Here is an 18,980-nt window from a genome sequence, read left to right as displayed (position 1 = left end):
CATTCTAGGGCACCTTTCATTTGTCTTCTGAGAAACATGTATGTATGTCCTGTTGCTTCCGAAGGGCAGAACAGAAAAAAACTGATATTTAAACACAAGAAGAAAAAATTTGGCAATCTTCATCCTGTGCAAAAGTTTTCACCCCCCCGCTCTTAATGCGTCGTGTTTCCTTCTGGAGCATAAGTGAATGTTTTAGCTTTTTTTAAAGGGATAGTTCACCCAAAAATGTTTTTTTTTTTTTTTATGTGTATCTGCTTACCCCCAGGGCATCCAAGATACAGGTGACTTTATTTCTTCAGTAGAACACAAATTAAGATTTTTAACACCACTATGTCCAACAGCCTTGAGCGCGCGATCACTTCCGGTGTGTGAGGTCTAAACACGATATGTTGTGTAAACTACACCAGATCATGTACAGAACTTACGCACCGGAAGTGGGGGTGTATTAGAGGTTAAAAAAAATTATATAAATAAAGTTCAGTTTCTCACACAAACCAATCGGTTCGTGTCTTAAGACATCAATGTGTCATCACGAGCCGCAGGGTTTAATTTGGATTTGTCTGTGCATGTTTTTTTTTTTTTTTACTCTCATAGATTTTGTTACCATTCACATGCATTATACGACTGACAGACTGCAACGGTTGGAGTTAAAAATCTTCATTTTTGTGTTCTACTGAAGAAACAAAGTCATCTATATCTTGGATGCCCTGAGGGTAAGCAGATAAACATCAAATTGTAATATTTGGGTGAACTATCCCTTTAATAGTTGTGCTTGAGTCCCTCAATCGTCCTCAGATCTTAAAATCATACAGTCACTATAGAGAAGGTTCAAATATGCAAAAGATGCTGGAAAACTGAAGAATCTGCAGGAGCTGGAGGATTTTTCTGAAGAACGTTGGTCAGTTTAACTGCTCAAGACAAACAAGAGACTCACGAACAACCATCACAAAACACACACACAGCCGTGGATCATCCAGGGAACGACACACAGTGTTAAGAATCAAGGGTTCATACACTTTTGAACAAACTCCTTTTTATGAATTCAGCTATTTTTTTTGTCTTGTGGAATATATGTAAAAATGTTTTTATGTAAAATATCTTATTCAGGACAGTACTAAATAAAAAACAGCGCATTTTGCATGATCTCTTTCATTTTGTTAAAATTATTCAAATTTTCACAGATTCTGCAAGCAGTTCACATACTTTTCTTGCAATTGTACATAATAATTATACACAGTACACACACACATACTATGTAAACACAAACTTATTTTGGATGTGATTAATCGCGATTAATCGATTTGACAACTCTAGTATATATATATACACACACACACACACACACACACACATACAGAAATCATTGTCCATGTGCAAAAACAATTTCTAAATCAGGAATTTTGTCTTCTTCCTGTAAAAGTATCTAAACATCTAAAAAAAAAGATCAATTTATCTGAGAATCAAAAATGTGTAATTGTGCAAAATAATAGTACTTGTTTTCAGAGAATTTAAGGAAGTATTTCCTCTTGTTTTAAGCTTCAACCTCACTGAATGTCGTTGTTTTGTTCTAAATGCCAGTTTTTTTTATTTTATTCAGTACATATTCTCTGAAAATAATACTGTAAATACACTCGCTCTAAACAATAAATGCAGTATATGTATCTTTTTTTGAGGATTTTTGGATAAAGTGATTTCCTCTGAGGAAAGCGAGCCTTGTGACTGTCCCAAACCCTTGCGGTCTTCCTTTGAGTTCTCACTTTGGTTATGTAGCGCCACTTTGACTGTCGAGAGAAGTCTACTGGAGCAAAGGGGCGCTCACGAGCACACTTCTGACACCTGAAATGACAAATGGGATACCCTTCGGTCTCATGGACTTCACCATCACGAGTCCACAAAGTGCATGTGATGTGTTCTATTTGGGACAGGGCCATAAAAGATACGCCCTCTAAATTGAAGATTTGATTAATAAAACCGCTAGAATGAATAAGGAGGAGCGTCAGAGGGCAGTACTGACAAACTATTCAGATAAATCCCTGAAACATAAGGGAAGCAATTTGCAGAATTTTAACTGAATCCAAAATGGCAAAAAGGAGTTGCTTGCTACAATTAAGTTTGACCCACTAAGTGGGCAGAATAGCAGATTTATTACACTGAATTAATGCTGTGTATATATGCAGAGTGCTTTTAAAGGAGAATTACCCAAGGAAAGAAAAAAAATAACAGTTTTGTCCTTGAAAGCCGGTTTCGTATGACTCACACTGGGTCATTTGGGTCTATTGCAAAGGAAAGGAAGGGACGCTGTGACAGATAATCCAGTTTAAAAAAATGAAGAGAAAAGCAACGTCTGATCATCGAACTTACCAAAGAACCTGTTTAGGCTTCAAGCACAATATCATATACCAGTAGGCTATATCAATTCTATATCAATTAATCATAATCATAATTTTAAGCAAAACCATTTAAAAATGCATTTTTTAGGTCCAAAAATGTATGGTGTTGATTCATATTGGTTTTACAGCTTTTAAGACAGCATTCATTCATTATTAAACAAGATTTCTGATTTTACCACCCAGATAATGTCAGGTGGTGCGACCATATATTCATTTAAAATAATTTACATATACAATATACATATGAATCATTGTAATGTCTAAAATGCATATCACATGGTAAATTCCCTTTCCATTTCTTTATGTATTGCCCTTTTAGTCCAATTCATATAAACGGACACTTTTCTAATTTTCCATTAGGAGTTATGTTTTTTTTTTAACTGTAAAAATGATTTGTATACATTATATAACGGTTTACAGTTATATTTCTTGCTTCATTTTGCAAATGCAGTGGGAATTGATACTTTTAAATGTAAATTTGCTGGTTGCACCACCTGACATTTCAAACTCAATTCAAATCTAACAGGCATTAACTTGGACACCTGTACAAATGTTTGACCATATGCTCAAGGTTATACATAATTTTTTTAAATTAAATACACATTTTTATAATAACAACACATTTTCAAAGTTTTCCAGGGGTCATACCACCTGACATGATAAATTGAATCAACCTCATCATTACTCAAAAATGTAAAATTATCTAATATTTATGGGAGGGTGACTAACATTGTTACTGCATCAAAGGGGTCCTCTGGGGTCTTCTGTGTGATGTCATATGCTGTCACATGGTTTTCTTAAAGTAGCATTGCAAAAAATGGCATTTTTATGTCGGTTTGACATTTGGAGAAGTACATTTTTTACTTTTTACAGGACTGATACACTATTTTCCCTCATTTATAAGGATTTTAACGTAAAATCATGCCAAACTATTTGATTAAGAATTTTACTGAGAAAATGAACCTTTTTATTGCAGTTTTGTTTTCTGCTTGTAAGTTCGGACGGTCGCACCACCTGACATTTTTGGTTTTTCAAACACCACAACTCAAAAAGTCAATTGAATTAAAAAAAACTGAAAAGGGTTTCTTCTAAAAGAAATATTGTAGATCAATTTGATATACACTCACCTAAAGGATTATTACGAACACCATAATGCTGTGTTTGACCCCCTTTCGCCTTCAGAACCTCCTTAATTCTACGTGGCATTGATTCAAGAAGGTGCTGAAACATGGGCGTCGGAAGCAAAAAAAAATGTGGGTGGGTCCTCAGAAATTTTTTACTGGAGTAGATGCCAATTACATTAAGTACAAATATACCGCTTTACTTGGTAAACGTATAGGTTGGAAAGACAAAATTACGTAAATCAATCGCCATTTCATTGAGAGCGACAGTAGTGTAGGGGTAAGATGCACGGCATCTAGCTTTGACACAAATCGACCCGCGGTTCGAGTCCGGCTTTCGCCGAAATCAATCTTCTCCGTTTTCCCATCACATATCAAATCGGAAAGGCATTTATTTTCAATACAAATTAAGAAAATATTAGAAAAGTGGAAATAAAGCGTCTAATATGTGTTTAATAATAAGTGTTTATCGATTAGGGTTAGGTAAACAGACATGTGCTGAATGTTAGAGACGATAAAAGTGAGTGGGTCCAATATCATTGATCGTAAAAAGTGGGTGGGTCTTGTCCCACACACATACAATGGTTCCGACGCCCATGTGCTGAAAGCATTCTTTAGAAATGTTGGCCCATATTGATAGGATAGCATCTTGCAGTTGATGGAGATTTGTGGGATGCACATCCAGGGCACGAAACTCCCGTTCCACCACATCCCAAAGATGCTCTATTGGGTTGAGATCTGGTGACTGTGGGGGCCATTTTAGTACAGTGAACTCATTGTCATGTTCAAGAAACCAATTTGAAATGATTCGAGCTTTGTGACATGGTGCATTATCCTGCTGGAAGTAGCCATCAGTGGATGGGTACATGGTGGTCATAAAGGGATGGACATGGTCAGAAACAATGCTCAGGTAGGCCGTGGCATTTAAACTATGCCCAATTGGCACTAAGGGGCCTAAAGTGTGCCAAGAAAACATCCCCCACAACATTACACCACCACCACCAGCCTGCACAGTGATAACAAGGCATGATGGATCCATGTTCTCATTCTGTTTACGCCAAATTCTGACTCTATCATCTGAATGTCTCAACAGAAATCGAGACTCATCAGACCAGGCAACATTTTTCCAGTCTTCAACTGTCCAATTTTGGTGAGCTTGTGCAAATTGTAGCCTCTTTTTCCTATTTGTAGTGGAGATGAGTGGTACCCGGTGGTGTCTTCTGCTGTTGTAGCCCATCCGCCTCAAGGTTGTGCGTGTTGTGGCTTCACAAATGCTTTGCTGCATACCTCGGTTGTAACGAGTGGTTATTTCAGTCAAAGTTGCTCTTCTATCAGCTTGAATCAGTCGGCCCATTCTCCTCTGACCTCTAGCATCAACAAGGCATTTTCGCCCACAGTACTGCCGCATACTGATGTTTTTCCCTTTTCACACCATTCTTTGTAAACCCTAGAAATGGTTGTGCGTGAAAATCCCAGTAACTGAGCAGATTGTGAAATACTCAGACCGGCCCGTCTGGCACCAACAACCATGCCACGCTCAAAATTGCTTAAATCACCTTTCTTTCCCATTCTGACATTCCGTTTGGAGTTCAGGAGATTGTCTTGACCAGGACCACACCCCTAAATGCATTGAAGCAACTGCCATGTGATTGGTTGATTAGATAATTGCATTAATGAGAAATTGAACAGGTGTTCCTAATAATCCTTTAGATGAGTGTATAAGACATGTATTTAATAAAATTATTTTTAGGAAAATAATGAATTAAAAAAAAAAAAAAAAAAAAAAAACATGTCATGTCATGTCATTGACCCAAAAACCAAAAAAGACGCTTTACCACAGTGCAAAATTATCAAAAAACTAATTTTTATATAAAATTACGATTCTTTACATTAGAAATACATTATACATTATTAAAATTATACATTTATATACTTGGGACTCATGGAAACCAGAAGTAATTTGGCTCACTCTCAGCACTCTGCATTCTTCCTATTGCCCTTTCCATAAAATATTACTGTATTCATTTTATGAAAAGAATAAATAAGTGTTAGTTATACATAAACACAACTGTTCTACAATAAACACTTTAAATAAGTAAATAACTGCAATCATATTTTTGATAGTACTATCTATAAAATAAATCCTAATGGGGAAATACATTACTGCGATCCCACTGTGGTACAGCATTGCCATTTGGAAACATTGATATTTTCTCAATTTACAGTAAAACTTGATTTGTGAATTAAAAATTATCTCATTTACTTACCAAAGATGCCGCAAAAAAGATCCCCCTTGAGAAGAGATGTTCAGAAATGAGGTTAATAGAGCGATTTCTGGAGCAATTAATCTGGTGAGTGGGGGAAAGAGTTTTGGAGGGACATTCAAACGTCATTTGACTTAAAAACAACACATCATTGGCTACCTTAAGGCCTGCCCTTTTAATTCACAATTTACTGTATTTTTTCCTGAATAATAAGGAAATTAGTCTAAATTAATTGTTGCCACATGGCAGCGCTGTACCATAAAGGGATAATCTACTGATTAAAGGTTTAAGATTGGTACAATTTTAAAAATGTCTCTTCTGCTCACCAGGGCCGTATTTATTTTATCAAAAATACAGAAAAAAACTGTAAAAATTTGAAATATTATTCCAGTGTAAAAAAGCTGTTTTCTGTGTGAATATAGTAAAGTGTAATTTATTCCTGTGATCAAAGCTGAATTTTCAGCATAATTACTCCAGTCTTCAGTGTCACATATAGTATGTCACTAATATGATCTGATGCTCAAGACACATTTTTTTTTCATGATTATTTAATCAATAAAATATTCAAAAGAACATTTATTTGAAATTCATTAAAGATTGACATTTTTTAAAAAGACTAAACTTTCCACTTAAAACAGTTGGGTTAAAAATGACCCAACAGATAACCCAATGGTGGGTTTATGTTGGGTTATTTTAACCAACTGGTTGTGTTGTTAATTAAATCACCCTATAAACTTTAGGAATAACTCAACAAAGTGACCCAATATGTTTGACCCAGATATTAAATACCAACAACCCAACCCAATGTAAGTGTATGAAGAATGATATGTTTCACTGCCTCTAATAGCCTGCATTAATGAAGTCCTGGGAAACACGCTTCTACTGCTATTCTAATGCAATGATGCCCTCTTGTGGCCATTGATAATCTCTGCATTGCCACAAAGCCTGTTTTTTAGCATGTTGCAATGTGCCCATTTTTTTACGGTCTATGGTGGTTACTGGGGCGGTTACCCGGATTTTGTCCACTAGGCAAGTCTAATTGCTTAATTTAATAATACAGCTCTCATCAATAAGCAGCATCTGAACTCATTCGCGGATCCGACCATACAATTCTATATGACTAACTGCTAGTTTTACTTTCAAATGACTAAACACATGCAGGACACTTTTGGCAGAGGACTAGTGTCATTGCGTAATTCAGCCTGAGGGTGGTGCTCTAATATTGATTGGCAGGCTCTACATTAGGGGTGTCCAAACCTGCTCCTGAAGCGGCCACTGTCCTGCCTCAACACACTGGACGTTTCTAGTGTGCCTTCACGTGCTATCGGAAATTTGATAATTCCCACTTCTGAAGATTACGAGCTCATCCCATTTAAATTTCGAAAGTGAAGAGCGTTCATGTGCAATTTTTACCTAGGAAACTCGTATTTACGAACTCGCCTATTTTTTATTCCCTACATTAGTCCACTAATATAGTGCACTTGAGGGAGTGAATGAAAACAAGTGAAATGAAAACTCGTTCTCGCGGTGCAGATTGAATGAATGCGCTCATTAACGTCACCACTACAAATGGCTGTCACTTCAAATAGTGGATAAATCTAGGGGGGGGGGGGGGGGCGATTTCGGACACAGCCCTTGATTAGCTGGTTCGCAGTTCAGGTGTGTTTGAGGTCAACTCTGCAGGACACTCAGTAAACTTCATGAGCAGGATTGAACACCCCCAGCTCTATGTACTACTTAGATTGCTATTTTAGAATGCACACTTTTATGTAGTATTTTTTGTGTATGAATATTGATTTAGAATGTTACGAATTCAGGAGATGAATACAAAGCCGCATCGATTCTCAGAACAATTAAAGTAGCCTAAGCATGAGCACATTGGGAAATGGGTTACAAATAACAGGGTGTCATTTTTTTATTTATTAGCCTATTATATATATATAAACACATAAACACATATACACATATACACATATAAACATTATATATATATATATATATATATATATATATATATATATATATATATATATATATATATATATATATATATATATATATATATATATATATATATATATATATATTATTGGTTGCTCTTTTGCAATGGTTTCCTTTTCTGGAATATCACCATTTTATATATTCCTATTTATTTACAGGCTATTCACAATAGCACGTTTAACCCTCTGGTGCTGTTTGTTCATTTTTGACAGAAAAATAAATATATATATATATTTTTTTTTTACTTCATCAGAATGTTACGAAACTTGGTAAAGGTTTTGGCACTTGCTATGCGAATACACACACACACACACACACACACACACACACACACACACACACACACACACACACACACACACACACACACACACACACACACACACACACACACACACACACACACACACACACACAAAATCATGGCCATGATTCAAACAGGTTAAATGCTCCTGAAAAAAATTGTCTTGTACACTTATACTGTTCATGGTCAAAAATGAGCACATTGGAAACGAATGAGAAGCAATTTTAATCTAGTGGAAGTGTTATCAACCTCAAATTTGAAACACAACTTGTTTAGATTTATGTATTAGGCCTACTTCATATAAAATTTGTATTTCCATGCCTTTTTTCATTATAGTAATATCCAAATCATTCAAGATTTACGACAGGTAATAACATAATAAATGGATCATAACTATTCCATAAAATCCCCTAAAAATAACAAATATTAAAACTAGATGCATGGCTGCCAACTTTTCATTTAGTGGGGCCAACCAAAATGTCGCATACAAAGCATTTTTTTTATTATTATTATCGTACACACTCACACACACTTTTTTGTCCTTTGATAAGTATCGGTTGATATATAATTAATTCTGTCTATTAAGACAAAATTCATGCATCTGATGCTTATATACAGTATATCCTATAGACACAATTTAAAGCACTAAATAGAGGCATGATTCTGTCTACCCAATTTATTCTGTCTTTTTTGCTGTGGCTGATCTTTCAGTAAAAAAAAATAAAAATACAGTGTTGTGCAAGATACTCTGAAACTGTAGCTTTATAAGCTACTTATAAGTTAAGTTAGTTAAGTTGCATTCAAGCTACCCTTTTGAAAAAGTAGCTAGCTACATTGAAACTACTTTTCTTTTCTTTTTTTACCATTGTTACAACATTGTTACAAATTGTTGACATTGTTACAAATAACTGAATAATTGTTAATGATAATAATTATTATAATATTTGGGGTTTAAAGCAACATAATGCTATGTAATTATGATTTCAAAGAGTATAGAGTGCATTCAGGTTGATTGGGACACTTTTTTCCCAGTCATTTCAATGGCAACAACTGTCAGAATCATTTGCTTTTGTAAACTATCCGATCCACACAATACTCAAATATAGCCTATATCTCAAATTGGCTATCAAAGTGCAAAATTGAACATCAGTGCAAGAACAAAATGTATGCAACTTCAATTAAATACCCAGGAGTCAGGATTAGTCTAAAAATGCATGTTAAACTAACAGCACCATGTGACTGAGACGCCAGTCATGAGCTGCTCACGGCATTGCTTGACTATTTCGTTTCGAATTGTTTTGTTTAAAAGTGGACATTTCAAGCTTTCTATACACGTATTTCTCATGTCTGTCAGGCAAGTAGCCTGCTGAGTTTCGGTTTAGTTATGAGACGCGCTCCAGTTAATGTGCAATGTAAGTTATCGCTCCGGCGCCTCCATGTCACGATTGTTGTCTGCTATAGTCTATTTGCTTCTCATTTATTAAATCCAGGCAATTGGCTGATGAAACATTGATTAAAGGGTTAGTTCACCCAAAAATGAAAATTCTGTCATTCATTACTAACCCTCATGTCGTTGGACACCCGTAAGACCTCCGTTCATATTCGGAACACAAATGAAGATATTTTAGTTGAAAGCTGATGGCTTAGAAAGGCTTCAGAAAGGCCTCCATTGGCATTCAGTACATTAACACTCCCAAGACCCATAAAAGGCACTTAAAACATCGTTACAAAGTCCATCTCACCACAGTCACTCTACAATAATTTTACGATGCGACTACAATAGTTTTTGTGCGCAAAAAAAAATCAAAATAACACCTTTATCCAATTTGTTCTTGTCTTCTGTGTGTGCCTCCACGACGCATGCGCGAGAATATGACGCAGATCCGGCGTTCGGACACATGACCCAGAAGCGATTTGTTTACAAGCAGAGGAAGACGCGCGTATCTAAGCTGTTGAATTCTACATTGATCGTGCTTTAGGTCTCAGCGTAGTTCTCAAAATGGGGTTAAAGTGTGCTACGTCATATTCTCGCGCATGCGTCGTGGAGGCACACAAATTAAGATATTTTAGTTGAAATCCGATGGCTCAGAAAGGCCTCCATTGGCACAATGCACTGTACACTCTCAAGACCCATAAAAGGTAATAAAGACATCGTTACAAAACCCATTCCTACTCCCAAGGCGTCAAAATCAAGCATGGTCAAGTGCCTTCCGCGTCACAACGAAGACGCTAAAGGCACCCCTAGGCGTCACTATATTGACGCGCTGGGTGCTCCATTCATTTCAGTTGTTTACCCAATGCGTCAGATTAAGACGCATGTTATTCTTTGCATTTGTAAAAGCAGACATGATTTTATTCATATTTTATTCATATTTAAAGGTTACTTTTATATTTTGGAGCAGCTAACCCAACTCCTACCCTAAACCTACCCACTCCCAAACAATATAAAACACGTAACAGGCAAATACAAGTACAGTCATATCTATTTATTGCAAAAACTGACCAAAAGCAGTATAAAAGTATTAACTCATGTTGCATTCCAAGTCTTCTGAAGTCACACGATGTCTTTATGTAACGAACAGAGTTGATCTTAATGTTTTAATCGCTGAGATGATGATCCCGCCGCTCTGTTAACGCACTCATTCATTTCTCATTCAAATAATACACACGACTCTTTAGCATGACGCTTTCGGTCACAAGACACACAAGAGCCAATGGCATTTTACAATCAAAGCTGACGTAAATGACGCAATTGGTCACGAGACATACGAGAGCCAATGCAATTTCACTATGAAAACTGACGTAACGGGCGGCAATATCTGAAATTGAATGTGTTCATGATCTTCTGCGGATGGAGACGCTGATCGCTTTTAGGGATTTCCTTCACACAAATCAATCGCTTGGCCTCGGAATATTTGTACTTTTTGGAATAAATTGTGCATGCAGTCGTATCTGCCTTTTATATCTGTGTTTTACCACACAAATGGGTAGGTTTAGGGATGGAATGGGGTTATTTTAAAACGTGTCTAGATAGCGTAAATAAAACTATGCTGGCTGATTAAATTGAGAATCACAGTCCAACATGTCATAATGGCAAAATCATGAACCAAAATGATCATTATGACGATAACATTCCCATGCCCAACGCGTATGATGCCAAAGGGTTCTAATTTAAATGAATGGAGCACTCAGCGCATCGATATAGTGACGCCTAGGTGTGCCTTTAGTGTCTATATACGCTACTGACCGATTTCAAAACATACGTGATCCGAATCATGATTCGACTCGCTGATTCATAACGCTTCGAAGCTTCATGATGCCGTGTTTTGAAATCGGTCATCACTATATAAGTCATTATTTAGTTGTTTTTTTTGCACACAAAAACTATTCTCGTTGCTTTATAAAGTTATTGTAGAACCACTGTAGTGAGATGACTTTGTAATGACATCTTTAGTACCTTTTATGGGTCTTGAGAGTGTACAGTGCATTGTGCCAATGGAGGCCTTTCTGAGCCATCGGATATCAACTAAAATATCTTAATTTGTGTTCCGAAGATGAACGGTGGTCTTACGGGTGTCGAACGACATGAGGACATGACAGAATTTTCATTTTTGGGTGAACTAACCTTTAAAATTAAGATACAATTTATACAAATCGAAATTCACTTTAAATATAGGCTTTCTACAAAACAAAACTTAATGAAGTGGTCAAAATCATTTCTGACCCTATGTCTTTGACATATATTATGCATCTTTGCACTTTTCATAATCAATACAGCCTAAAGTTGAGAAATCCTCAACTTCTGCCGCTTGCAACACGAGTGAAGCGAAGCGACGGAACCCACAATTCAGATCGGCAATGCATGACATCACCCATTCAAAGTAAATGAGAAGCGTTAATGCAGACTCCCCGTGTGAATGGAGCGTTATTGAGCTGAGCATCACACTGCTCCGCTTCGCTCATTACAGGCTCGTTTTCGTCAGAACCCAAACCGGAATGTAGCTTTTGGTTGCGCTACACCGTATTTATTTGCACATTTATCTTGAACCCCCTCACCGAAAACATAACTAATCGATCACGAGTAGCTCAACAGGTAGGCTCAACTCATCTTTCAGGCATTTGACCGACCGGGTTGACACTTCAGCGTGAGAAATCGTGGGTGTGGCGTGTGAGCGTGTGAAACCATTCAAATGCGTGTCTCACGGCCAATGCGTGAGAGTTGGCAGCCCTGAATAAAGTTCGTAAACAAACTTTTAATGTTGGCTTGACAAAGCTGTATGAAAGTTTTATAAGCTTTAAATGTATTAAAGTGGATAGAGAAGGAAAGAGAAAAGACATTGCTAGCATGAATTAACATGTCACTAGCATGTTATAACACATTGCTAACATGCTTTGTCACTTTATAATGAATTAACATGTTGATAGCATGTTTTAGCACATTGTTAACATAAATTAGAATGTTGCTTGCATGTTTGAACACATTGCTAATGTTTTAACATGTTGCTAGCATGGATTAACATGTCTTAGCACATTGCTAGCACCGAGTCTGTTTTGCTGTCCAGCACCGAGTCTGTTTTGTCGTCCTGCATCGAGTCTGTTTTGTCGTCCAGCATCGAGTCAGTTTCGCTGTCCAGCACAGAGTATGTTTCGTTGTCCAGCACTTTGCAGACATCCCAACCTGAAAAAAGTCATTTCAGGGAGGTATCTCTCCAACACTCTCTCCAATCTCTCTTTCTTTTTCTTTTAAGTTCTCAAAACTGACACATTTTAAGTAATCGGAATTGTTTCATTGTTTTGAGTTTTACAAACTTGTTTCTTTTCATTTAGACCAACTTAAATGTAACCGAAACTGGGCTGGGAGTTCTATTTCCCAGCATGCTTTGCCAGGACACTCAAAAGGGAGAGTAAATGCCAAAATTAAGTGTTATATTATGTGTTTTGTGTGCAAGATTAACGTTAAGTGGGATATTTAGAAGTGTTTAATGTTTTGTTATGCTAGTTTAAAAGAGTTTCTGTTTCTGATATAGTCTTATGTCTATTTTTGCAAGCGCTACTGTATGTAAAATTAGTTTGTGTGTTATTCGAAAACAGTTTGATGAATCAACTTGAAATCCATAATTTTTTGTTGGCATTGTCTGAAGACGATCTGGTTAAATGTTTGTGCAAATCGGATAAACGGTCTAGGAGGAGTTCGAAAAATTTGGCGGGAAAATTGGCAATACCGAAAATGACATCATTCACAAGCTAGTGAGTGCAGCTTTGGACAGTTGGTGGTGCTAGAGGGATTGAGTAAGATACTCCAAAATTGGTGTAGTTAATGCTGGGCCAGTCCTCTATCAGCTGCCACAGTGCGGTCCATGATGGTGAGTGGGGGTAGTGCAGGGTGTTTCTCCTAAAGTCCACATCATCTCCACTGTTGTGAGTGCGTTCCCCTCCAGGTTGTTATGACTGAACCAGACAGCCAGCTGCTCAACCTCCAGTCTGTAAGCAGACTCGTCACCGTTTTGGATGAGGCCAATGACTGTTGTGTCGTCTGCAAACTTCAGGAGCTTGACAGAGGGGTCTTTAGAGGTGCAGACGTTAGTGTACAGGGAGAAGAGATGTGGGAAGAGGACGCAACCCTGAGGAGCACCAGTGCTGATAGTGAGGGTCCTGGATGTGAGTTTTCCCAGTCTCACAAGCTGTTGCCTGTCTGTCAGAAAGCTGGTCATCCACTGACAGATTGAGATTGGCATGGAGAGCTGGGTCAGTTTGTCTGTGAAAAGATCAGGCATGATGGTATTGAAGGCCGAGCTGAAGTCCACAAATAAGATCCTTCCCAGACAGCAACATGGTGTTGGCCCAGATCCGGCCCACATCTGGTACGCTTGGATTTGGTAGACCCGTTTGCTCTGTAGGCAAACTGCAGGGGTCTAGCAAGGGTCCAGTGATGTCCTTCAGGTAGGCCAACACCTGTCTTTAAAACGACTTCAGGACCACAGACATGAGAGCAACAGGTCTGTAGTCATTAGACGCTTTTCCACTGCGAGTCAGGGCTCTCTATTAGCCTCAGACCTGAAGCACGAGCCCAAAACCACACTGCGTTTCCACCGTCGGGCCAGAAGCTCTGCAGCGCTTCACTAAAAACGCTCGTAACACGCCACACTGGAACAAAGTCACTCAAACCCATCATCTCACCAACTAATTCACACAGAAATAAAGTGGTATTCACTGTTATTTCACAAAACAAAGAGGACACATGTACTTATTCAGTCGTGCCTGTTTCTGTTTATTTGTAGTCACATGACACCATGTTTACATCACATTTAGAAAGACCAATCATTTCTACATATTTTACACCAAAAATACGACTTGAGGAGCTTTAGCACTCTCTCCAGTGTCCGTCCCAATACAGTTAGGCTATATTTTCAGTCAGAGAAACAGAGGAAGCTCCCAAAAACCAGAGTTACTTTATTTTATGACATATGTGGAGCTAAATATGGATATCAGACAGTCCAGTATAAAGAGACGATGCAAGAGTCCAAAAATTACCAGAGAAGCTGGTCAAAAAGTTCTGGGTAAAAGTCTAAACACTAAAGCATAGGCTAGGCAAGAGAACTTTAAGACTGAGCAAAGGTACAAGCAAATGCAAGTCTTTAATAAATATACACCTGTTAGCACTCTAACAAGCTAGACACAGGTGATTTCATTGAACCAATAACGAGCAGTGAATTAGGAAGATGTGGAAGGTCTTGTTTCCCTCTGCTGGACAGACCGTGGTGTGACAGACAAATGCAACTTTTGCAGTTTTGCATTTCTTTGTATCTCGAGTCAACTCACATAAGATAAATTCGCCCTTTTGAAATGTAATAACGATTGCTCGTTCAGAACCATGGCCGCGGACGGTGGCATTACTTATTTAAAATCATCTCTGAGCCGAGTATGACCAGATATAACAAGACAGTTAATTCATTATATTATTATGAAGTGCGTGCCCTTGAGACTGCACATGCGCGTTGGCTGGAGCAACCTGAAATGTAGCCTATGCTTTTTAACGCAATTTGAGCATCATAGAAAACATTCATGTGACAGTTCACCTCAGATTTTGTTGCTGATTTGAAATATGTTAAATGTGAGTGTGCACTGTGCACGGCTGCAAGCAGTTTGAGACTTGAAGTTTGTTTGCATTTACTGCTGTACACATAGAAACAGGAAAACTCTGCGCAATGATCACTGTGCGCTTGCATCAACTCCGCCCATTCTGCTTCTGACGGCTGGGCACGCTTGTGTTTTTTTCACCTTATTTCCCGACTCACACTTTTCTCATTCTAATTGTACACGTTGCACGTTACAAAACACGAACAGCGCTGAATGACTCTGATCACGGCCGGGTGTCCTAACAACTCGGGTATTACACACAACATTATACAGATCTGGGACCCGAAGTAATAGATTGGGACCCGACCCGGAACCGGCTGACCATTTAAAATATAGACCCGAACCCGTACGGGTCCCGGGTCCGGCCTCGGGTCATCTGGTCTTGGGTCCTCCATGTAGACCTCTAGCCTGAAGCTTTCCTAGTCTTCTGTTTTTTGAAGATCTGGCACACGTCCTTCACACATCCTTTAAGCCCAAAGTATACTTCGGCTGTCTGCGTCCCATTCGCATGACCTAATTTTTGCCATCAGAAGGGTTTGCAGACGTCCTAACCAGGCCAGAGGAGAACTGACACCCCGACTGAGCCTGGTTTCTCCCAAGGTTTATTTTTCTCCATTATGCCATCTGATGGAGTTTTGGTTCCTTGCCACTGTCACCTTAGGCTTGGCTTGATCCAACATCTGCATCAAAACACAGCGAATCCTACGCATTTGTGCAGCTCACCGTGATTTGTATAGACAGAGATTACAATTGAGCAGCTATTAGCTCGATTAGCTGCTATTTAAAAAAAGGCGGTCACAAGTTTGTGTTCGTGTTGTTGGTCACGGTAACCCCGCCCCCAGCCCCTGACTCAATCGGTTCTTACTTCTACCCCTTCTCCACCAAGGTAGGGCTGGTGCTAGTTCGAAGCCAGAGCCTAGTTTCAAATCGGTTCTTTTACCCCTTTTCCACCAAGGTAGTGCTAGAGCTTGATCGGAGCCAGAGCCTAGTTTCAAATTGGTTCTTTGTGTTTCCACATCCAAAGCCCCAGCTCCAAGCCAGGAAAAGTGGTTCTTTAGTAGCACCAAAACATTGCTGGGCTAGAACAGGGCTATAAGTAAGAACCGATTACGTCAGGCGCTGGGGGCGGGGTCAACAAGACCAACACAAACTTGAGATCCGCCATTGTTGAAATAGCAGCTAATGGAGCTAACAGCTGCTGCTCGTTTGTAATCTCCGTCTATACAAATTACGGCGAACTGCACGAATGCTTTGGATTCGCTGTGTTTTCGTTGTGTTTTGATGCCGATGTAGGATCGTAAAGCCATGTGAATCAATAATAACGCAACGTTTGCATTGTTGATGGAAGGCTTATTCGCAGCGGTGCTGTGCAAACCGATCGCCGTAAGATAACGAGTCCAGCGAGAGTATATGACTCCTTATGCTTTTGATTCACTCGTGTGTTGTTTTTTTTATATCATACGTGGATCGGTCTGCGCAGCGCCAATGCATCTCGAACAAGCCTGGTGTGTTTGTGTTTCCCGCTGCCCAGGGTTGCCAGGTTTTCACAACAAAACCCGCCCAATTGCTACTCAAAACAAGCCCAGTGGTGATTCAGGGGGGCTTCCCCGATAAAAATCACATTTGGGGGTAAAATATGTGTTTTTGGTTGCCTACTAAAATTTGCATTCCTGGGGTTAAATATCACATAATTAGGATCGCTTCAACCCACGGACATGAAAAACAGCCCGTGGCAACAGTAATGAAGTAGCCCAATTGACTTGGCAACACTGCCGCTGTCTCGCTAGCGTTGCTGAGAAAGATGAGACGTATACAGTGACGTAAGACATGGCTCTGTTGTGGCTCTCAGCTTGTGGAAAAGCAAACAGTTCTTAGAAGGCTCCTCAGTCGAACCAACTATGAACTGGGACTAGCTCTGGCTCTGAACTAGCTCTAGCACTGGCTTGGTGGAAAAGGGGTATTTGTCTTTCCACACCCAAAGCACCAGCTCCGAACCCGGAAAAGTGGTTCTTAAGTAGCACCAAAACATTGCTGGTCTAGAAGTAAGAACCACTTGTGTCAGGGGCTAGGGGCGGGGTTACCGTGACCAACAAGACGAACATAAACTTGAGATCCGCCATTTTTGAAATAGCAGCTAATGGAGCTAATAGCTGCTGCTCGTTTGTAATCTCCGTCTATACGAATTACAGCGAGCTGCACGAATGCGTTGGATTCGCTGTGTTTTGATGCCGATGTAGGATTGTAAAGCCATGTGCATCAATAGTAACGCAACATTAGCCATTGTTGATGGAATGCTTGCTCGAGATGCATCGGTGCTGTGCAGACCGATCGCCATATGAGTCCAACGAGAGCATATGACTCCTTATGCTTTTGATTCACTAATGCAGTGTTTTGATATCATACGCTGATCGTCTGCGCAGCTCCGATGCATCTAAACAAGCCTGGTGTGTTTGTGTTTCCCGCTGCCTCGCTAGCGTTGCTGAGAAAGATGAGACGTATACAGTGACATAAGACCTGGCTGTGTAGTGGCTCTCTAGCCCGTGGAAAGGCAAACCGGTTCTTAGAAGGCTCGTCAGTCGAACCAACTCTGAACTGGTACTAGCACTAGCTCTGAACTAGCACCCGGTTCATTCTGGTGGAAAAGGGGTATTCTAGACCAGCAAGGTTTTAGTACTTAAGAACCACTTTTCCTGGTTTAGAGCTGGTGCTTTGGGTGTCGAAAACCAAATAACCGATTTGAAACTAGGCACTGGCTCCGAACCAGCACCAGCACTGCCTTGGTGGAAAAGGGGTATCAGTGCTGCTCTCTGATGTCTGGGAGGGGTGGGGGGGGGTTACAGGAGGAGTTGGTGAATGTGTGAAGTGCAGATCAGGGCGGGTGTGGGGTGTGAGTCTGGGCTTTTCTATCTACAGTAGAAGGCATTCAGATCAAATCCACACAATGATCCACAAGAACAGGAACAGAGCAACATATAACACATCCACATTAGACGACACCTAGTCTCAGACGTGACGCCCACGGACCGTCAGCTGAACGTCTGATGCATATGCAACACTTTTTTGGAAACACTTCAGGATTTTTGAGGTCGTCATCTGATTGGTTGAATTCTACTGGATGTCCGCGAGACGTGTGTGTTGCGTTCTTTAACGGTCCACCTGGAAACAAATGCAGTGACGCCAAACGAAAGAAGAACACCGTCATGTTTACAACTGTGACAACGAGAGCTTACCAGGATCAACTAAACGCTGGATTTTCAAAAGTATGTGAAGTTTGCGGCTCCATTGTTGCAAACAAATAATTTATAGATGCATGTCAGTCTGTTTATTGCAGGGACATCGACATGTCAATCAAACGTCCTCTTGGGCGGTCCTTGACCAATGAAAGCTGCGAAAAAGTCCAGACCTTCTGCCTATGCGAGACTAGACGACAACAGACAATGAACTGAAAACAGAACCAAACATATAAAGAGGTGATGAGGATGTGATTGATGAGTGCACATATGGACATAATAAGTGTCTGTGACAACAAATGAATGATTGAGTCCAAACAAACGTGATTGTGATACACATCCATTATATTAGGTAATATAATCGGATTACTTTTTGATTACTTTTAGATTACTTTTGACCTAACTCGTTTATCACATTGAAGTCAATAGAAAAACTTCTTAAAAAGTGAAGTAATTTATGTGAATCCAGTGGTCAAATGCTTTGGGGCCTCTCAATTTTTCATATAATTTTATCCAGTAGTGGCTGCTCTGTG

Source organism: Gobio gobio, assembly GCF_949357685.1.
Source record: "Gobio gobio genome assembly, chromosome: 24".
NCBI classification, from domain to species: Eukaryota; Metazoa; Chordata; class Actinopteri; order Cypriniformes; family Gobionidae; genus Gobio; species Gobio gobio.
The sequence above is the reverse complement of the archived record's forward strand: the minus strand, read 5'-3'. Positions refer to the sequence as shown.